This window comes from Ursus americanus, chromosome 2, assembly GCF_024610735.1.
Source record: "Ursus americanus isolate L20-20 chromosome 2, mUrsAme1.1.p, whole genome shotgun sequence".
In the NCBI taxonomy this organism is placed as follows: domain Eukaryota; kingdom Metazoa; phylum Chordata; class Mammalia; order Carnivora; family Ursidae; genus Ursus; species Ursus americanus.
The window spans coordinates 133,736-155,706 of record NC_142128.1 but is presented as its reverse complement, the minus strand read 5'-3'; the positions used below and the strand labels follow the sequence as shown (position 1 = coordinate 155,706).

Here is a 21,971-nt window from a genome sequence, read left to right as displayed (position 1 = left end):
GAGAAAATGGTGACAATAATTTCTCATGTACTTCACATCCAGGCTCCTCTGTTATTAATATCTTACTTTAGATGGCCCATTTGTTACAGTTCATTAACCAATATTAATACACCATTATTAACTAGAGTCCACCCTTCATGCAGATTTCCTTGCTTTTTCCTTAATGTCCTTTTTCTGTCCCAGGATCCCATCCAAAACACCACTTTCCAGTTAGTCATCACGTCTCCTTAGAGGTGTCTCCTCTGTGACAGACTCTCGGACTCTTCCCAGTTTTTGGTGATCTTCACGGTTTCAAGGATGGTCAGGTATTCTGATTGTGCCTCAGTCAGAATGTGGTCGGGTTATGCTGGGTGTGGGTTTTGGGGAGGCAGACCCCAGATTCTCACTGCGGCCCTCTCAGGGTCCACGCTGTGAACAGGACTCATCGCCCTGGATGTGACCTTGGCCCCTTAACTGAGGTCGTGTCTGTCTGATTTCTGCACTGTGGAGTTGTTCATTCCCCCTTTGTATGTTGTACTCTCTGGAAGGCAGTCATTATGCAACACCTTTGTTTTTGTTTTTGTTTTTAACTTATTTTTTATAGTAATTTATTATATTATGTTACTCACCACACAGTATATCCCTAGTTTTTGATGTAAAGTTCCATGATTCATTACTTGCGTGTAACACCCAGTGCACCATGCAATACGTGCCCTCTTTAATACCCATCACCGGGCTAACCCGTCCCCCCACCCCTTCCCCTCTGAAACCCTCAGTTTGTTTCCCAGAGTCCATAGTCTCTCATGGTTCATTCCCCCTTCTGTTTACTCCCCCCTTCATTCTTCCCTTCCTTCTCCTACTGATCTCCCTGCTATTCCTTATGTTCCACAAGTGAGTGAAACCATATGATAATTGTCTTTCTCTGCTTGACTTATTTCACTTAGCATTATCTCCTCCAGTCCCGTCCATGTTGCAGCAACTGTTGAGAAATCGTTCTTTTTGACGGCTGAGTAATATTCCATTGTATATGTGGACCACAACTTCTTAATCTAGTCGTCTGTTGAAGGGCATCTCGGCTCCTTCCACGATTTAGCTATTGTGGACAGTGGTGTTATGAACATTGGGGTGCATATGGCCCTTCTCTTCACTACGTCTGTATCTTTGGGGTAAATACCCAGTAGTGCAATGGCTGGATCATAGGGTAGCTCAATTTTTAACTTTTTAAGGGACCTTCACACTGTTTTCCAGAGTGGCTGTACCAACTTGCATTCCCACCGAAGTGTAAGAGGGATCCCCTTTCCCCACATCCTCTCCAACATTTGTTGTTTCCTGCCTTGTCAATTTTTGCCATTCTAACTGGCATAAGGTGGTATCTCAATTTGGTTTTGATTTGAATTTCCCTGATGGCTAATGATTTTGAACATTTTTTCATGTGTATGTTGGCCATTTGTATGTCTTCATTGGAAGAGTGTCTGTTCATATCTTCTGCCCATTTTTTTATTTGATTATCTGTTTTTGTGTATTGAGTTTGAGAAATTCTTTGTAGATCTTGGATACCAGTCTTTTATCTGTAGTGTCATTTGCAAATATATTCTCCCATTCCGTGGGCTGCCTCTTAGTTTTTTTGACTGTTTCCTTAGCTATGCAGAAGCTTTTTATCTTGATGAAGTCCCACAAGTTCATTTTTTCTTTTGTTTCTCTTGCCTTTGGAGAATGTCATGAAAAAAGTGGCTATGGCCGATGTCAGAGAGGTTGCTGCCTATGTTTTCCTCTATGATTTTGATGGGTTCCTGTCTCACATCGAGGTCTTTCATCCATTTGGAGTTTATCTTTGTGTATGGTGTGAGAGGGTGGTCAAGGTTCATTCTTTTGCATGTAGCTGTCCAATTTTCCCAGCACCATTTATTGAAGAGACTGTCTTTTTTCCACTGGATGTTTTTTCCTGCTTTGTCAAAGATTAGTTGCCCAAAGAGCTGAGGGTCCATTTCTGGATTCTCTATTCTGTTCCATTGGTGTATGTGTCTGTTTTTGTGACAGTACCATGCTGTCTTTGTGATCACAGCTTATTTGTTCTTTGAAAGAATAAATAAGATCGATAAGCCACTGGCAAGACTCATTCAGAAGAATAGAGAAAGGACCCAAATTAATAAAATTAGGAATGAAAGGGGAGAGGTCACAACCAACACCAATGAAATAGGAAAGATCATTAGAAACTTTTATCAACAGCTTTATGCCAATAAATTAAACAACCTGGAAGAAATGGATGCCTTCCTGGAAACCTATAAACTACGAAGACTGAAACAGGAAGAAATTGATTTTTTAAACAGACCAATTAATTCAAAGAGATTGAAGCAGTGATCAAAAACCTCCCCCAAAACAAGAGTCCAGGGCCTGACGGATTCCCCGGGGAATTCTACCATTCAAAGAAGAATAATACCTATTCTCCTGAAGCTGTTTCAAAACATAGAAACAGAAGGAAAGCTGCCAAACTCATTCTATGAGGCCAATATTACCTTGATCCCCCAACCAGGCAAAGACCCCATCAAAAAGGAAATTACAGACCGATATCCCTGATGAATATGGACGCCAAAATCCTCAACAAGATGCTGGCTAATAGAATCCAACAGTACATTAAAAGGATTATCCATCATGATCAAGTGGGATTCATCCCTGGGATGCAAGGGTGGTTCAACATTCACAAATCGATCAGTGTCTTAGATTTTATCCAGAAGGAAAAATTCAAAAACCATATGATTCTCTCAATAGATGCAGAAAAAGCATTTGACAAAATACAGCATCCTTTCCTGATTAAAACCCTTCAGAGTGTAGGGATAGAGGGTACATTCCTCAATCTCATAAAAACCATCTATGAAAAGCCTACAGCAAATATCATTCTCAATGGGGAAAAGCTGGAAGCCTTTCCCTTAAGATCAGGAACACGACAAGGATGCCCACTCTCGCCACTATTATTCAACATAGTCCTAGAAGTCCTTGCAACAGCAATCAGACAACAAAAGGGATAAAAGGTATCCAAATCAGCAAAGAAAAAGTCAAAATGTCTCTCTTCGCAGATGACATGATACTCTATATGGAAAACACAAAAGAAGCCACTCCCAAACTATTAGAAGTTATAGAGCAATTCAGTAATGGGGCGGGATACAAAATCAATGCTCAGAAATCAGCTGCATTTCTATACACGAATAATGAGAGTGAAGAAAGAGAAATGAGGGAATCCATCCCATTGACAATAGCACCAAAAACCATACGTTACCTTGGAATTAACTTAACCAGAGACGTAAAGGACCTATATTCTAGAAACTATAAATCACTCTTGAAAGACATTGAAGAAGACACAAAAAGATGGAAAAACATTCCATGCTCATGGATCGGAAGAATTAACATAGTTAAAATGTCCATGCTACCCAGAGCAATCTACACTTTCAATGCTATCCCGATCAAAATACCGAGGACATTTTTCAAAGAACTGGAACAAACAGCCCTTAAATTTGTGTGGAACCAGAAAAGGCCCCGAATCGCCAAGGAACTGTTGAAAAGGAAAAACAAAGCTGGGGGCATCACAATGCCAGATTTCGAGCTGTACTACAAAGCTGTAATCACAAATTTTAGAACATTTTCTTCACCTCAAAAGGAGACTCCAAACCTTCTAGCTACTCTCTGCCCCCAGGAAAGCCCTTCCCCAAACCCGGAGCAGCCACTGATCTGAGTTCTGCGTCCACAGATCTGTCTGTTGTAGATTTTTCATCAGATGCAGGCTTGTAATACGTGTCTCCTGAGACCGGCGTCTTCACAGAGCGCAGTGTTGGAGGGTCTGTCCCTGTTGTGGCAGGTCTGGCCCTTCCTTCCTCTTTCCTTCCCTTCCTTCTTGAGCTACTTAATCCCTTTTGGTGGCCCGGTAACATTCTGCCGTGTGGCTGGGCCGTATCTCGCTTATCTGTTCATCAGCTCATAGATACTGGGTTGGTTTTCTCTCTGCTTCACAGAGAGCTTCCCGCTGCGCGCTTGTGTGGGGTTGTCACGGGGACACGCGCTTTCGCTGCTCTTGCGCCCGACCCAAGAGCAAAATAGCAGGCTGGGACGCTGGCTCTGTGGGTGGCACTGGAGGGGCCGCCATGGTTCTCCACAGCGGCTGCACTGCTTTCCTGTCCCACCGGCCGCGTACGAGGGCCCCAGCAGCTCCACGTTCGCCAACATCAGTCACGTCCTGTTGCTCGGAGAGTAGCCATGTTTAGACTGTGAAGACGCATTTCAGCCTGGTTTTGATTTGCATTTCCTTAATAACTAACAGGGTTCAGTATCTTTTCGTGTGCTCACGGACCGTTTGTACATTTTCTTTCAAGAAATGCCTATTCAAAACCTTTTTCCAGTTTTAAATGGGGTTATTTGCTTGTTGTTACCGAGTTGTGTCTCTTACACATTCTGGATATAAGTTCCTTATCGGGTATTTGCTTTGCTGGTATTTTCTCCCTTTCTGTGGGATGTCATTTTGCTTTATTGATGGTACTGGTTGCAGTGTGAAAGATTTTAATTCTGATGCAGCGTGACTTTTCTATTTTTTCTTTTATTACTTGTGCTTTTGGTGTCACATCTAAGAACATAGCCTAACTCAAGGCTGTGAAGGTTTCCTCTACGTTTTCTTCTCAGAGCGGTTTCTGTCCCTGTCTACCAGGACAGCGTGCTGCATTGATTGAATTTTGGATGTGGACTCAACCACGCGTTTCTGGGGTGAATCTTGCTGGGCCCTTGTGTACAGCGCTCCTTGTCTGTTGCTAGGTTTGGTTTGCTGGTATTTTGTGGAGGACCTTTGCATCTGTGTGCTTGGGGGATTTGGTTGGTAGTTTTCCTGTAAAGACTGTCCTCTCGAGGTATTTTCTAATTTCCTTCATGATTTCTCCTTTGATCCATTTGGCTAAATAGGAGTATGTTGTTAGATGTCCACATTTCCCTTCAGTTATTGATGTCTGCAGTAATTCTCTGGTGGGTGTGCAGTCTACTTCATATGACTGTGATCCCTTCACATGTACTGAGGCTTGTTTTGTTGCCTAACGTGTGGTTTGTCTCGCAGAATGTTCCGTGTGTGCTTGAAAAGACTCTGCTCTGCTGTTGGCCAAGGGCTGTGCACACACACGCAGGTCAGGGTGGCTTATCGTGTGTTCCCACTCCTGCATGTCCTCGTTGGCCTCCGCCTAGCTCCCCTGCCCCTCAGTGGAAGTGTGTCACCGAAGGCCCCAGTTACTGTGCCTTTTTCATCCGACTTTCTGTGTCTGAGCTCCTTGATGGAAAAATACTTAGTTGGCTCTCAAGCTGATGGCCTCCCTTCCCCCATCTGATGCCTGACATCCCCTGACAGGAAGCTTAGAGTGTGCTGGGTGCTGCTTCGTGCTTCAGGTATGCTTGTAGTGTTTGCACTCCATTCCTGCGGAAACAGACCTGCAGAGCATCTGGGAAAATTGCTCCAGGACACCTGGCTGCTTCAGAGCGAGATTCTGAGGCACCCGAGTCCAGAACTTGTGCTCAGCACCACATGTCTAGATGTCCTCTTTGGGTGCCTAGATGGTGTCCTGAATGTCCCCGCACCAGGCGGTCGGTTGGAACGTTGACCCACTCCTAAGCTGCTGTGTAAGGAATTCCAGAAATAAATCCCAGTGGAAAAATAAAAAGGGGTTTTTATTGTTTTGTATCCTTCCCAGGTTTGGGTCTACACATGGCCAAAATGCAGGCCACATCTCTCCACTCAGCTCACCTTCTGAACCACAGGTCCTTGGAGCTCCAGGTGCTTTTCCTCCCTGGACCCCAGGTCCAGATGGGGGCCTAGGGAGGAAGGGGCAAGGTAAGAAGCAGCCCTCACTTACTAATGCCAGGGTCCTGCCCTGAGCCAGAGCCACCACCCAGGCCTCCCGGGAGTGGTGAGGGGCCAGGCAGGCGAGAGGTCCCTGTGCCCCATGCCCCAGTGAGGAACAGTCTTCCTAAAAAGGGAGGCAGCCGATGTGCAGGGTGTCCCCACATGGAGCCTCAGGCACAACATTTATCATCCTGGCTTCGTGGCAGGACTGGAGAGAGGGCAGGGGTGCTTCCTGAGCCTGCCCTGGCCCACAGTAACCCACTTCGTAAACAGACTCCTCACCCGGTGTAGTGATGAGAGCAAAGAGGTCTGCCACAGACCCAGCATTTGTGTCTCCCTGAATTCAGATCCTGAGACCCAGTCCGTAGTGTGATGCTATTAGGAGGTGAGGCCTTGGGGTGATTAGGTCATGGGGTGGAGCTTAGCACTTTGATAAAAGAGGCCTCAGAAAGCACCCTCACCCCTTCCACCACACCAGGACACACGAGGAGTCAGAGTCTGTGAACATCGCCAGCCGCCAGGCCTGCCGGCTCCTTGATCTTGGATATCCAGCCTCCAGAATGTGGTAAGTAAATACCTGTTGTTTGTAACCCCCCGAGCTCTGATGTTCCGTTCCAGCAGCCTGAGTGGACTCAGATGAACTCCCCATCAAGTTAGGGGGTAACTGACTACATAGACATATGGGGTGGCCAGAGCCATCTATTACTTGGAGAGTTTTGGAATTCTAATAAGAAAATGCATCCATCATGATGTGTCCATTCTCCTGCCCAGGAGCACGGAGCCCGTGGTCTGTTGACTGCTCAGTGAACACCAGCTCCGAGCATGTGCCGAGGCGCACTCGGCACCCGTCCTGAGCCAGAGATTGCTACCCCATTTTACAAACAAGACAGCCGAGGCTCAGTTGAGCTCACATCACTTGGCTAAGTGGTCACGATGAGGGCAGGCCAGGTCCCTGGTCCGGGTCATGATCACGGGTGTCTGCGTCACTGGCCCTCTCCCCTGGGAGCAGTCCTATCCTCCCTCCCACCCTAACAGACCCTGCTTAAGCCTCTCACTCCACGCAGCCCTCCTGATGCCTCCTGACCCTCCATCTCTACTCCTGGTACCCAGAGCCTGGCTCTCATTCTGAGCAGCCTTGAGTTGCTCCTGATTGCTGCCCCAACCACCCTGTGACAGGTACCAGGGTCTGGCTTCCCTGTGGTCCCACCCATGGTGCAGGGCTTGGAAGACAGAGGAGTAGAGACAGCAGGCAGCAGCCTCAAGCCGAGGTGGCCCACACCCAGGTCCCGGAGGACGGGGCTGGTAAAGGGTAGCCCATCAGCTTCTTTGGGCCTGGGGAGAAGGAAGGGGTGACAGAGCACACCACTTGGGGCCCCTTGGCCTGATGAACAGAGGCAAGATCCCATGCAGCAGGTGAAGGTGTGCCGTCCGAGGCTGGCTGGTGGCAGCCTCCTGACGCCTCTTCCTGCAGCAGCAGTGGGGACCGACTTGTTTGGATGCCGGTGATGGAATGTACACCAAGCAGGCCCTGGCCCCAGCAGATGTCTTCAGTCTGCCCTTTTGCTGAGCCTTATGCAGTGGCTACGCTGAAAACCAGAGGCGCCCTCATACCCACTTTTTCGGGGCCTCTGTAGAAGGGCCCAAGGGATGCTGCCCAGTGAAGGACCCTCTCTCACTGGAGAGGTTCCCAATGCACTTACTGATGGCCTATGAGGGTTACCCCGAACAGGAGCCCTCAGCACGTTCTGTAGCCCACAGGATCAAGTGGCCTGGCCAGGCTCACCAGCGGTGGGCAAGTCTGGAGAGCTGCCACGTCCCCTCTTGGAGAATCGGGATGGGCACGGACTCTCGGCAAGGCCCGCTCGTGGAGCACAGCCTGCTGGCTTTGACCTGCGGGAGCCCAGGAAGCTGCAGCCTGGGATTCTGACCACAGGAGCTCTGCGGGTCTTGTTGGCCAGGGGCAGTTTCAGCAGCCCACGTTCATTTCACTACAGGGGACGATGGGAAGCCAGAGGGGAAACCGGGCTTGAGCTCCAGAACCAGAGGAGAGGCGATGGGCGGGGGACCCTGACAGTGAGCCTGTCTATCCAGTCTGGGATCAACCTGGAGCTCCTCAGAACGTGTCTGAGCCTCCCCGTCCCGTGCATGCTGCCCACGCCTTCCAGGTTCACTTGAAAACTCACCTCCAGAGCACTGTGGGGAGATCGAGGGGTGGAGTGTCAAGGAGACAGCGGTCTCTGCCCACATCCTTTGTGGGGTCCGTGCCTCCAGCTGGCATAGGGACGTGGGTAGGGTGATGTCCCTCCCTCCTAGGCACGCAGACACCCCTGGCCTGAGCGGCAGGGCCACTTTGGAGCTCCGTGCCCCAGGACAGGATGGACCTGGGACTGGCTGTCGGGTCTGGTCGCTGTAGGTACAGCGGACATGCCTTTGCCCCCTTGAGCCTTCCCCGCTGGTCTTTGCTTCTCCTTCACCCCAAGGGTGCACCCTACATGTGGTGTCTTTAAAGAGGAAGCATATTTGATACCATTGAAATAGGCACATAAGATGGAGACTGGTTTTCAAACTCTGTCATTATTTACATTTTTTATTTTTAAATTTGTGGTAAAAAACCACATAAAATTTTCTCTTAGCCTTTTTAAAATGAATAGTTCTGGGCCATTGATCACATTCTCTTGGGGCCACGCGTGGGACGGTCCTGCTGGGCGGCCAGAGGCATCCCCTACCGTGGGGTCTATCAGCAAGAACCCCCTAAATGAAATTAATTCCCCTTTTGTACAAACGAAGCTCTTCAGCCTAGCACCTTCTGTCCGGTTTGGCCAAAGATGGGCCTTCAAGACCTTCGCCTGTGATGACTTGCTTGGCGCACCCGTTATGGTCACAGTTCTGTGAGTTTCACCCGTAAAACTCCGTGCGGAGAAACCACAGAGCGCCACGTGTCCTCGCTCCCTTCTTCCAGCAGCGAGCCCGGCCGGCCGGGGAGTTAAAGCGCAGGACTTACGTCGACTTTGTCAGTGTGCTGCTAGAGCTGCCCTCTCTGTATGGATGCTTCAGACGCCAGGCTGAATTCCAGGGCTGAGGTTGGAAGTGAAAGGTGTTCTCGGTAAACTTCCGGCCTGTGTGTGGAGAGGGGCTTTCTGGGGGAGGGGGTTTCAACCGAGCTAGGGACCAGGATTGTGCTGGTTAACTCCGACATCCCTTCTCTCCTCCTCCTTCACTCTGGGGTCTCGCCCAGGGCCTGGGGATGCGTGCCTGGATGCCCTCTCCCTGGGGACCTGCTCCCAAGGCTGCCTTGCGTAGCAGGTGCCGTGGGTCCCACCTAAGGAGGCTGAGCGGCTGGAAATGGCAGAGCCAGATGTCAGCCTCTTCTGAGCCATAGAGGGCGGGGCCCAGGGGAGGAAGGGAGGGAAGGGGTAGTGCCCTGGACCTTCCTGCCTGAGCGGGTGGACTGGGCTGTGAGGCTGTCCTGCAGGGGAGAGGGTGCCTGAGCCAGGGGAGCAGGGAGGGGGCGCTGCTATTGCTGGTGGACACCCGGGCCTGCCGCGGGGCTGGGGAGGAGATAGGTGGGGCGGACGCTACATCTTGTGTGGAACAGGCTGCTCATTGCCCGGGCCTGGGACCTGTTCTGCCGCCAAAACAGAGAAGGTTCTGGTTCCAGCCCAAGGTGAAGCTCCCCGGAACTGAATTCCCGGCCTGGGAGTTACAGTCTGCCTCCAAAGGGAAAGCAGTGTGGCTCCAGGAGCAGATGGTCCGTGTGAGGCCCCCCAGGTCTGCCCTCTGGCTCCCCGCCCTCACCCCCTGCCCTGGGCACCCAGATGTGGGGGCCCGTGTCTGCACACTCATGGAGAAGGGGCCTGGCTGGGTGTGGGGTGGAGAACCCTCCAGCCGGCAGCTCTGGTACACAGAGACACAGGGACGTACACAGACGTACACAGAAACACACACACACCTCTCTTCAGCTTGGGGCCCACAGCCTCCCACCCTGACCTCGTCAGTGGAAGGAAAAAGGAAAACCACCCAAGTCTGGCATCCTGGCACGTAGCTGACTGTGAAAGCTACACACTCACCACCGAAGAAAGGGCTTCTCATGTTTGTTCCTTGGATTGCAGTGGATTGAAATCATCCAGCCCCACTCTGGATTCGCTCTGGAGAACTTCACATCTCCTAAGACATGAGGCCCTGCCCAGGGCGGACGTCTGGGCTCTAAGCCCTTTTGTCCTTCAAGGACGTTTTTGGATCTGGCTGCCCTTTCCTCCTGTGGGGTTTTCCCTCCTGCAAGAACAGATAAATCACTGGGTGTGAGGAAAGAAATAGGGCCCTTACTTCTCAACCTAAGTAGAATTAGCTCCGTGTGGACCCAGGACTTCAATTCAGGGGCGTTCTTAAAAACTGTGCCGGCAAAGCGTCAGTGAGCTATTTGGGACCTTGGAGTAGGCATTTCTTAAATATGTGGTAAAGAGCTCTAACCCTAAAATGAGAGGCTGATACTTCCGAATACATTAAAAACCTCTCAATGAAAAATCACCATAACGAAAGCGAGGGGGTAATTAAAGATGAGACACTCACACCAGGAGCAGCGGGTGTGTGCGTCCGTCTGGGGAGCCATCAGTCAGCCCTCTCCTCCCGGCGGTCTGGGCGTTGGGCAGAGAGGGCTCTGCAGGGGTCGGCTCCTTGCAGGCCCTGAGAGACCCTGGGACCCACCTCCTTACGGCTCTTCCCTATGTCCTCGACTGCCCTTCCCAGGACCCAGTGCAGCTAGAGTCAAGCAGGTGGGTGAGTCAGGCTGTGGGTCTGAATTGTGGGCACCTATGTTCCAGCCATGGGGGCGTGCGGGGGCAGGAGGAAGTGGCTCTGAGTCAGAGGTCCTGTGGGGCTCGTTTTCCAGGACACTGACCTCCCTGTGGCCCCAACAGTAGGCCAGATGGAGAAGGGCGTGGGCTGTGGCTTCTGACTGTCCCGTGAGCAAGTAGACACAGGCATACAGAGGACAGAGACATAGATACACACACACACAGACAGGTATGGAAAGGAAACTTTCCCCCACTTTCTGACTCTCAGGGAGAAGGATCATGATGTCGGCAGAAACGTGGCTGTCTGAGAGGACTACCCTGGGAGCAGCCGCCACGTGCTCACGCGGCTGTCCAGGGACGGCTGCAGCCGTGCTGGGCCGCGAGGCTCCGGCGCCATCCGGCTGTGCTCCCTGTCGGAAGAAAGAGTGATGTGCTGGGGGACCGGGCATCTTCTGCAGGGAGAAGACGCCGCTGAAAACCAGCTCTGACTGGCTCTGTGTTACAAAAGCATAAAAAGTGAGTAGCTCAGCTTTCGAAGAAACCGGTTTCTTGGGGTCACAGCAGCTGTAACGTGAAGTGGGCTGCATGAGGCAGGGCACCTTCGAGGGTCTCCGCTGGACCAGGCTCAGGGCCAGGACATCTGAGCGGCCCAGGCTGCCAACCCAGCCCTCACCGTGGCAGGGTCCCCGTTGGCCCGTGAGCTGGGTCCGGGCTGTGGCCAGATCAGATGTGTGTGTGTGAGTGTGTGTGCCTATGGCGAGTGTGCTGTCGGAAACCGTGGCGTTGGCCCAGGCTGACCCTGTGCCCTCGCTGCCTTGGTTCCTCATCTGTGCCAGACATCAGGGAAGAAGGGAAGGAATGGGTGGGGCGGGCCTGGCCGTGGGCTGAGCCACAGAAAGGTCACGCTCAGGGCAAATGTCACCCCAGCAAAGGAGCAGCCTCCACAAGGCCACGTCTGCACTGCGCCCCAGGGGCTGTAATCACAGCCTTGAGCCTCTTCTCACGCCCCGGCTTCCCTGTGGTCTCTCCGGATAGCACGTCCACACCCGCACTCACACCCACTCCTGTCTGGCTCCCGCCTCCAGCCCTGTACTTTATGCTTCTCGGAGACCGGTGCTGGGTCCCTCTTAGAGCCTCTTCTCCTTTGCTCGCATTTTCTTCTTTTCTCCTCCTGACACACTTTGCTACATCGTCGTGCGAAATTAAGTCCAAGACGATTTCAGGCAGGTACTCCCCACCCTGAGGCAGGTTTTAAAATAGCGACAGGACGGACACCCGCTTTGCAGTCGAGTGCTGTGAAGACTCTGGTGGTGCTGAGTGCATTTTCCGTTTGCAGACTTGCTGGTGTGAGTCCCACGGGGAAAAGGAAATTGCTGATCTGTTTCCTCTGGTGGGTTTGCTTCCTTTAGAGGGGGTCCGAATAAAGCTCGGCTTTATAAATAAAGTAGATCCCTGCTTGTTTCTGCCCTCTTGGGAAAACTGAATGTGTAAATCCTCACTGTCCTTACCGATCAAGGCCAAATCACAGATTTCAGCTACCACAGTGGGAAGCGCCATGCGGTCATGAAGGGTGTAGGAGGGAGGCCATGCCATGGTCCCTAATGCGTCCGATCGGAGAAGGGCTAAGGAGGAGGAAGTGGGCTCTTCGGTGTTTCCGTGGACATCTCCCATCCGCTCACTTCCCGCCAGGTTCACTGTCCTGAACTCTTTGTGGAAGCTGGTATTTTTCTCTTCGGCTGTGATGCCTTCTCTTGCTCGACCTTCCTGAATCCCCTTGTCTCATTTCCATGGACGGACTGTCCTCACGGACCTTTGGTCCTTCTGCTTCATTGCAGATATAGGTCCAAACAAGATGGAAAAGGACACGGAGTCCAGCCCTTCCCTGCAGCCTGTCAGTGTGGAGCTGCCAGGGGTCCTGTGGCATTTAGGCGGGAAAGCCGCTGCGGGTGCACACAAAGGGCAGGGTCTGTGAGAGCCCCAGGGGTGGCCCCAGGGCGTGTGCGATTTCTGGAGATTTGTCTGTGCAAACGGTCAGCCGAGGGGCAGATAGGAAGGCCTCCTGACAGCAGGTCGGAGGGGACGCTGAAGGAATGAGGTAAAAGGTGTGGTGCAGGTGGAAATGGGCCACGAGCGCAGGGCCCCAGAGAAGGGACAGGCGTGTGTGAGCAGGCGGGCTGCATCCCTGCGCAGAGGGTGCCGGTAAGGCCTCTCCAGGCGGGTCCCAGGCTCAGCCTGTCGGGCTCGCCCACCCTGGGCATCTACCTGCTTCGTCCTTGCTGACTCCAGTCCCAGCAGGAGCAGGAAAGACCAGGAAGACCGGCCTGAAGCAGGTCTCTCGTTTTCTCGGGAGAAAGGACTCCTTCCGCTCCCCTCCGCTCGGACACTTGGTTTACGCCTTGTGCACACGTGTGCTGTCGTCCTGAGACGTGCAGCGTGTATCCTGCCACTCCCGTGATAGAAAGCAGGAAGGCAGTTCGTCGTCCTTTATCAGACTGGGAGGACCCTGCCTCAGGGGGTCAGCAGCTCCGACAGGTGGGGTCCACTCCAGCCTCCACCCCACCGTCCGGCGAGCCTGGCTAGAACGACCCCCCACCTGTCATGCACCCTCGCTAAGGTGTCTTCTTTGCTGACTCAGGAGACGCCCTGGCTCTCGTGGCCCTGGAGTGTCCCTTGAGCCCCTTCCCGGGGTGCACAGATGTGGGGAGGCTCCGGCCACCCTGTGGGGCAGGTCAGGAAGCATCGAGACGTCCTCGCGTTCCGCTGCCGTTGCCTTTTCTCCTCTTACAATTCTTTCTGATGGCAGTTGAGATTAGTCCTGTGCCCCTGGGGCAGTGCCCGGGCTCTGTCACCTAGATGCTAACTCCAGTGTCTTCACCCCGCTCAGTGCTCGCTGGGCTTCGCCGCGTGGCTCCTTCTGGCTCACAGTCCTCTGACAGCCGGAGTCAAAGCCAGGGCTTGGGACGCCCACCCAGCCCTGGAGTCCACGTGAGAGGTGGGTCGGGCCTCAGCAAGCGACGTCAGCGCTCAGAGCCGCAGTTTCCTCCTGTGAGAGAGCAGGACAGCACCTGCTTCGTGAGCCTGTGGGGCCTGTGGGGTTGATTATACGCTATTAACTGACAGGAAGTGCATGAAGCGGCCGTTAGCTCACAGTGAGGACCAGGGAACGGTCCTAAATAAATGTCATCGATTTACATTCTCAAGCTGAGCTCGGGTTGCAGTCTGGTTCTCGGTTCTGCGGGAAGCTCTTCCTTGGCTGAATGTACTGGGCGTTTCAGTGCCTTGTTTGCACCTGCATGACCCCAGATGAGGGACCCATCTTTTGGACCCTCTGCATTCTCTCTGTCCACCATACCCCCCTCTTGGGCTTTCTGCAAGCGTCGGGGCAGTTCGGAGATGACGTGAGATGTGCCGTTCCCCAGGACGCAGAGGAAGAAGATGGACGCCCAGGACCAGCCCCCTTCCTCCCTGGAGGCTGTCAGCTGGGCCGCGACAGGGCAGCCTCAGGTCAAGGGCGCCAGTGGCAGCTGCAGCTATGGATGTGGGGTGATGGCTGGGGGGAGCAAGTGGAATCACACACGTGTCCTCGGGGCTGTGGTTTGCACCCAGTCCAGAGGGCACAGGCCTGGGAGAGGAGTGGGCTCTTGGAGGTTCTGGCTCAGCTCCTCGAGAGTGACCGACCTCCTGGGAAGCTGGTCTCTACCGGCCCATCTCCTTGGCTTCGGGGCCCTCTGTCCCCAGCAGGCCCCGGGTGACGTGGCCCCTGGGAGTGTGCTTGGTGTGTGGGCACGTGTGCCTGGACGTGTGGGTGTGCGATCTCAGCCCTTGGGGCCTGGCGGTCCCCATCTGGGTGGGGTGTTCCAGGCTGCCCTGCTGACCACTGGCTGTAGCCCAGCACCTGGAACAGACCCAGCAGCCTCTCCACCGGCACTTCTGATGGATGAACGCCCCCTGGAAGCCTTTTGTTCCCTGCTTTCTGTGAAGATCTGAATCCTATTTCTGCTGTTTCTGATCATATTTACCTTCGAAATTAGCCCTTGGCCGTTTGGAAGCTTCCAGGTGCCGGGGACCCAGTGTCTAATTGCTGCTGGTGTGAGCAGTGATGAGCATGGCCAAATGTGGGAGCTGAGAACCACAGTGTGATCAGCCGTCTGGCTCTGCTGTGCGTGGCCCGGGGTGTGCAGTCCTCTTGGCACGTGACCTGACACACCCGTCTCCCAGTGGGGCGGAGGAGGGCGGGCAGGCGTGGGATCTTCCTGTGTCCTCTCTTACAGGGAAGACTGCTCTTCAGCGTCCCCTCTACTCACAGCTGTCCCTTGACCTCTGGGTGCACCTTGCACTCGCCCTGGACCATCAGCATCCGAGGTGAGCTCACCTGCGGGGACAGGGACCCAACACTGCTCCTCGCAGGCCACTGGTTCTGGCCAAGCTGGAGGCTGGACGGTGCCTGAGGGGAAATCTAGCGAGAGGACAGCCCTGCAAGGGAAGCAGCTCTCAGCGCTGCTTCCCCTCCTGCTCCCAGCTGTGGTGTGCACGGGCCACGGCATCGCAAAGCTCAGAGGCAGTTCCACGCAGTGTCCTCCACGGAGGGCTCCCAGGACTGGGCAGACAGAGGTCCCGCCTCCCAGGGAGTCCTGCTGCCTGGAGGTCTGCTCGGCTACACGCACCTGTCCGCCTCCAGACGCTCGCACCGTGTCTGAGGGTACAGTGTGGCACAGCTGGGGGAGGGGGGAAGGCTCTCCCGTGAGGTTGAGGTGCGAGGGGCAAGGTGAAGGGCCCCTCATCCCTAGCAGGGTGTGAACCAAGGTGTAGGTGGTATCGTGCAATGTGTGGCAGCAAATGTGGGCTCAGATCCTGATGGGCACCCCCCGCTAACTGAGTAGCTATGGGAAAATCACTTGACCTTCCTCATGCCACTCCTCTCCTGCCCTTTTCCCTCCGACAGGGAAGTTGAATGAGAAGCTCTCTGTTAAGTACTCAGGACACTCCCAGCTCATGGTGAGTTCCCCGTCCACATTGGGAAGCAACTGCTGCGGAATTGTTCTCAGCACTGTGGAGGTGCTCCCCTGAGGTGCTGACACCAGGCCTGCAGCGTGCGGCACGACTGCCCACCTGGGGCTTTGAGCTCCACCCTCCCCTGCCCCACTTGGTCTCCTTCTCCAGCCATTAGCCCTCCTTACTGCCCCTCAGGCTCACCGTGCAGTTCCCACCTCAGGGCCTTTGCATGTGCTCTGCGTCCCCGGATCTGCACTTGGCTGGCTCCTTCCCATCAATCAAGTGGCCCCTCCTCACACAGCCTGACCCACCCCCACCCCCACTGGAGAGCTAAAGCCCCTGCTGCACCCCAGCCAGCTTTACAGTCATCACCGCATTTGTTCTCTTATGCTATAGGGTTAATTTAAGGGACATGAGCTGGAGGAAGGCTGCCACTGACTCTGTTGCCATAACACGGGGTATGTGGTGCTACTGGGTAAGCATGTGCTGGGTACACTGAGTGAACGAGGAAATTATTATTTTTTTAGAGTTCACGACCACGTTGTTGTTCAGGAATAGCCCTGCCCAGCTCTTTTCCCAGGTTCAGTGTCCACTCTCTCTTCTGTGACGTGTACCTTTCAGTCTCAGTTGGGGACCCAGTTAGCTCTTAATTGGACTCCAATTTTTTTTTAAAGATTTATTTATTTGACAGAGACAGACAGCCAGCGAGAGAGGGAACACAGGCAGAGGGAGTGGGAGAGGGAGAAGCAGGCCCACAGCGGAGGAGACTGATGTGGGGCTCAATCCCATAACGCCGGGATCACGCCCTGAGCCGAAGGCAGACGCTTAACCGCTGTGCCAACCAGGCGCCCCTGGACTCCAATTTTAAGCAAACCAGTGAGTTCACCCTTTAAAAGTAACTTGAAAGCAGCTGTAGGGTAACGGGCATTTGTGTCCACAGTTTGTAGAATTCAGCTCTAAGCTCTGCACGGCTGCACTCGGAACTCTAGTGCTTAAAAATGGCTTATCCACACGTGTCCTTTGCTGGGTGAAAATAGCCTCTCGGTGTCACGTGGTCAAACCGTGTGGGTGTGCAGGGGACCTTGACTGTGTGTAGAGGACACAGAGACTCTGCCTGTGCTCAGAGCCTCTTCCCTGAGCAGGTCAGGATGCTGCAGGGGTGCGTCGTCAGTCTGGGGAGCTCCCTGAGCCGCACTGGAAGTCAGGGACCCGCAGATGGGGCTGTAATAGATTCCAAGAGGTAACTGGTCAAATAAATTTACTTTTTAACCACCGCTCCCAAATAATCCCTAGTGGGACAATTACTACATAGACACCGAGCTCTAAGGAAGATAGCTTCTAGATCACTAACATTCTGGGGAGGGGGGCTTCTGCCATCGGACGGCTTAGCTGCTGCCACACATTTTCTCTTGAGGCTGTTGCTACAACAGACCCCGCTTCTGGTCCTCACGCGTAGCCGGGGGAGGAAGCTCTGGCCACCGTGGGTCCGGGGGTGTCCTCAAGAGAGACACCCAACCCCACACGCGTTTGTGCTAAGCACAGGTCTGCCCTCTGGTGGCACTTCTGTTTGTTCCACCTGCTGACCTCCAGGGACACATCAGTCCTTAGTCCCCACCTCCTGAGGGTTGGGACAGGGGTGGCCAAGCCCAGAGCCTTGCTCCCTGCCACTGCGTTCATTCCCTGCAGCAGGGTCGCAGGGACCACGAAGTCAGCGCAGAATTACTCTCTTGAAGTTCCAGAGATCCAAAGACTAGGCGAGTTTCACGGGGCTAAACTCAAGGTGCCGGCAGGGCTGGTCCCTCTGGAGGCTCCAGGAGAGACTGTCCTGCCCCTTCCAGCATCTAGAGGCTGCTGGTCGCCCCTTCGTCCATATTCCAAGCCGTCTCCTGTCTCTGCTTACGGTGTCACAGCCCCTTCTTCTCTGTTCTGATCTTCTCACCTCCCCTTATGAGGACCCCCCCCCCCCGGGTAATTCAGGTGCTTATCTTCATCACGTCTATGGATGCCTCTGGCTGTGAGGTCCCACTGTCACAGGTTCTCGCCATGAGGGACGTGGGCGCCTCTGGGGGCCCTGATGGAGCCCATTACACCCATGTTCCGGTGTGAACCATCCTACAGGTACTTCGTCCTTGGACACAGGCTAGAGCCCAAGCTGCATGTCACAAGAGCCCGTAGTAGGGCCCTCTCCCCAGTGTTCCCGAAAGAGGTTGGCTCGCACGCTTGAGAAGGGCCTTCTCACGAGTGGTTTTTAGCCAATGGCCAGTCACTGTGGCTGCAGTCCTCCCGACCCCAAGCAACCATGAAGTGGAAAAGAGAAATTCCCCAAGACTGTGCCCCTTGCTCCTTCCTGACAGGGAGACTTGGGTTTGGTGCACAACTAGAATGGCCCGCCCCCCGGTAAGGTTCCTTGAAACTGCCCTCTCTTCTCACATCCCTGAACTTGCCAGTCATCTTTGTCAACAATGTATAAAAATACATTCAAAGATATAAAAGTTATACTCTGTTTAATTTCCTTTCTACTGACGACTCCAACTGCTAATATGGCCTAAGGGTGGTGGTCACAAATGCTGGGAGAAGTTCTTCATTTTTTAGCATATTCCAGGTGGCCTTGCCACTTACTCTAAGATGTGGAGGTGACTGATGCCAAAATAATGTTGCTAGATCTTTGACTCATTTTAATATTGGTGTTGCATGTACATTTTGAACTTAAGTGTGAAATAATAAAGCCTGATGTTTCTGTAGAGAAGAAGAAAATGGCTTGCCTGCTTCACTGTGAAGCTTGGGAAAGAGCTGACTTTGCATTCCGTGACTAGGACGCTGGGACTTTGAAGTTTCGCCCTGCTAGGCATGACAAGCCGTGACAGAGCTCTCACCGGGTCGATTAGCTAGTCACCTAGGGGCCGTGCCGTCAGCGCCAGCAGCAGGCAGCAGGGAGACGAAGGGGCCGCAGGCATTTATGCGAGAACAGAATGAGATACTAGCCCTCGCGGATGGCTTCTGGCGTTTTCCTCACTGAATCTCATGTTGGCCACCTCGGCCGGCACTTCTGAACGGCAAGACTGAACAAGAGTCTTTAGATTCTTCACAAAAAATATTGTCGTAGAAAAATGTGATGGGAAAGTAGTTTTAAAGTGTCCATACCAAGGAGGGATCTCTAGGTCTTAAGCTGAGCTTACGCTCCTGCGTTTAGTCCCCTGGGCACTTAGCCCAGAAAGCTGGGGTTTAAAAATTACCTTTAGTAATCCTTGTATGCGTTTAAGATACACAACACAGTAGTTGACATACATATGTACAGCGAAACGATTACCACAGTCAGTCTAGTTAGCGCATCGTTTCCTCACAGTTACCTTTGTGTGTGCGGAGAGCACCTTTAAGTTACTGTCTTAGCGAATTCCCCGGACGCAGCACGGTCTTGGTAACCGTATCCGTTACGTGCACTCGGTGTACTTGTGCGTCCTATGAAACTGCAGCTTTGTGCCTTTGGGCAGCATCTCCCCATTTCCTGCCTCCCCCAGCCCCTGACGGCCACTGTGCTAAACTCTGTGTCCACGAATTTGACGTTTGTCAGATCCCACATATAAACGATACCACATAGCATCTGTCTTTCTCTGTCTGACGTACTTGTTAGCCTAACGTCTTCCATGTTCATCCACGTTGCCACGAATGGCGGAATTTCCTTCTCTTATACGACTGAATAATACTCTTGTGTGCGTGTCTCCCATTTTCTTATCCGTTGTTTATCTTGTTCCCGTGTCTTGGCTGTCGTAAATCTTGCTGCGAGGAACACAGGCGTACAGATAGCCCTTTGAACCGCCTTTGCTCCTTGGCCACAGACAAATTGACTATATTTACATGGGGGTCCGTTTCAGGGCTCTCTGTTCTGTTGCAGTTACCTGCTTGTCTTTTCTTGCACCAACACCACACTGTCCTGATCATTGTAGCATTCCAGGAAGCCTTGGAGTTGGACACCATCAGTCCTCCAAATGTGTTGGTGTTTTCTGGTATCGCATCGGCTCTTCTGGGCCCTTTGCGTCTCCATAGAAACTTCAGAACCACTTTCATCAGTCTCCAGACAGTAGCTTGCTGGCAGTTTGACTGGGACTGCACTGAATCTACAGATTAAGTCGCAGTGATAACTGACATCTTGACCGTAATGAGTCTGTCTGTACTTGAACACGGACTAGGTCTTCTTTAGTGTTTTTATTTCTTTCACCAGAATGCTGTAGTCGTCCACATACACATCTTGTACACATTCTGTTAGATCTATGCCTAAGTATTTCATTTTTGAGTGCTAATGTAAATGGTGTTATGTTTTTAATTTCACATTCCATTTATTCATTGCGTATACATAGGAAAGTGACTTTTATATATTAACTGCATCCTGCAGACTTGCTATAATCAGTTATTAATTCCAGGGTATTTGGGGTTTCGTTGTGTTTTGTTTTGTTTTGTTTTTTGTCTATACTTTTAGATTTTCTGCATGGGCAATCATGCACCTGTGGACAAAGACGAAGGTTATAGGTCTTCCTTCTCAATTTGTATACCTTTTCTTCCCTTGCCTTGCCTTATTTCATTAGCAAGGACTTCTAGTACAGTATTTAAAAGGAATGGTAAGAAAGGACATTCTTGCCTTGTTCCTGATCCTAGTGGGAGAGATTATAGTTTCTTGCCATTAAGTATGTTCGCTGTAGGCTAATAGATAGCCTCTATCAAGTTGAGGAAGTTCCCCGCTATTCCTAGTTTATTGAGAGTTTTTATCATGAATGGGTATTGGGTTTTTCTGCATGTGTTGATATGGTCATATGATTTTTTTTCTTTAGTCTGTTGATATGATGGATTACATTAATTGATTTTTGAATTTTAATGCAGCCTTGGAATACCTGGGATAAATCCCACTTGGTTGTGGTATATAATTCTTTTTATACTTTTTTGGATTTGATTTGCTAATATTTTGTTGGGGATTTTTGCCCCTCTGCTCATGAGAGATAGTGTGTACTTTTGTTTTCTTTTATTTCCTTGTAATGTTTTTGTCTGGTTACGGTGTTAGGGTAATGTTGGCCTCATAGAATGAGTTAGGACGTATTCTTGAGGGTGCTTTTTGATGAGTAAATTTTGACTTTGATAAGGTTCAATTTATCAATCTCCCCCCCCCCGACTTGCATGGCTTTTTTAAAATAAATTTTTAAATTTTAGAGCAGTTTCAGGTTTACAGAATTATTATGGGAACAGAAAGTTTCCTTGTACCTCACATCCAGTTCCCGTTTTTAACATCTTAATGGTTAGTATGGTACATTTGTCAGGATTAATGAACCAACATTAATACATAATTATTAACTAAATTCTGTAGTTTATTCAGATCCCCTTAGTTTTTACCTAGTGGACTTTTTCTGTTGCAGGATCCCAGCCAGCATACCCCATAGCATTTAGTCTTCCTGTCTCCTTAGGCTCCTCTTGGCTGTCATAGGTTCTCAGATGTCCCCTACTTTTTATGATCGTGACAGTTTTGAGGAGTAGTACTCAGGTATTTTGGGGATATCTCTCAACTGAGATTTGTATGATGTCTTTCTCGTGATCAGACTGGAGTTATGGGCTTTTGGGAAGATCACGTGGTAAAGTGCTGTTCTCATCACACCATACCAAGGGCGTCTTATATCAACATGACTCATCACTCCTAATGTTGACCTTGATCACCTGGGTGGAGGTAGTGTTTGTCCAGTTTCTCCTCAAAGTGACTCTTTCCCCCCTTTCTGTACTGTAGTGTGATTTTCCAAACTTCTACTTATGGTTTGTGCTTTTTGTGTCTTCTTTATGAGGTCTTTGCCTAACCCCTCAGTTGAGAAGAAAGGAGAAGGCAAGTCAAGGCCCTCTTCATTACCTTTTCATGCGGATCCAGTTTTCCTGGCCCCATTTTCCCTGCTGAATTGGCTTAGCTCCCTCGTCAAAAATAATTTGATGGTATCTGTGAGCCTAGTTCTGTCCTGTGCTCCGTTTTGTCATCTCGTTTTACTGACACAGGTCTGTCACAAATACTGCAGCTGTAAATTTTCGTAAGTCTCCTGACTTTGTTTTTTTTTTTTTTAAGATTGTTCTGGTGATTCTTATACCTTTGCCTTCCTTCTGAATTACAAAATTACCTTGTCAATTTATAGAAAAAAATTCTGGGTTTTCAATTGGGATTTTATTGAATAAACAGGTCAATTTGGGAGAAATGGTATTCTAATAACAGAAATCCTTCAATCAAAAACATGAAGTCTCTCTCTCTTTTTTGACTTCTCTCGTGTTTTATAGATTTTGCTGTAGAAGTTTTGCACTAATAAATTTGTTAAATTTACCCATAAGTATTTGATGTT

The 21,971-nt window shown here is 51.4% G+C and overlaps 1 long non-coding RNA gene across 10 annotated transcripts in view; it reads left to right on the top strand.

Annotated features, from left to right (window-relative positions):
* LOC148110449 (uncharacterized) overlaps positions 1 to 21,971 on the top strand; it is a 74,133-nt gene that overhangs the window by 39,280 nt on the left and 12,882 nt on the right. For 3 of the 10 annotated variants that reach the window (XR_015726556.1, XR_015726555.1, XR_015726547.1), the window contains exons 4-9: positions 184 to 305; positions 5,688 to 5,827; positions 6,318 to 6,404; positions 10,898 to 11,145; positions 14,901 to 14,991; positions 15,572 to 21,698. This is a non-coding gene — a long non-coding RNA (uncharacterized LOC148110449). Of the gene's footprint in view, positions 1 to 183; positions 306 to 5,687; positions 5,828 to 6,317; positions 6,405 to 8,798; positions 10,609 to 10,897; positions 11,146 to 14,900; positions 14,992 to 15,571; positions 21,699 to 21,971 lie in introns of those variants that run through there. The other 7 variants (XR_015726551.1, XR_015726552.1, XR_015726557.1 and 4 more) reach the window with 5 other exon arrangements.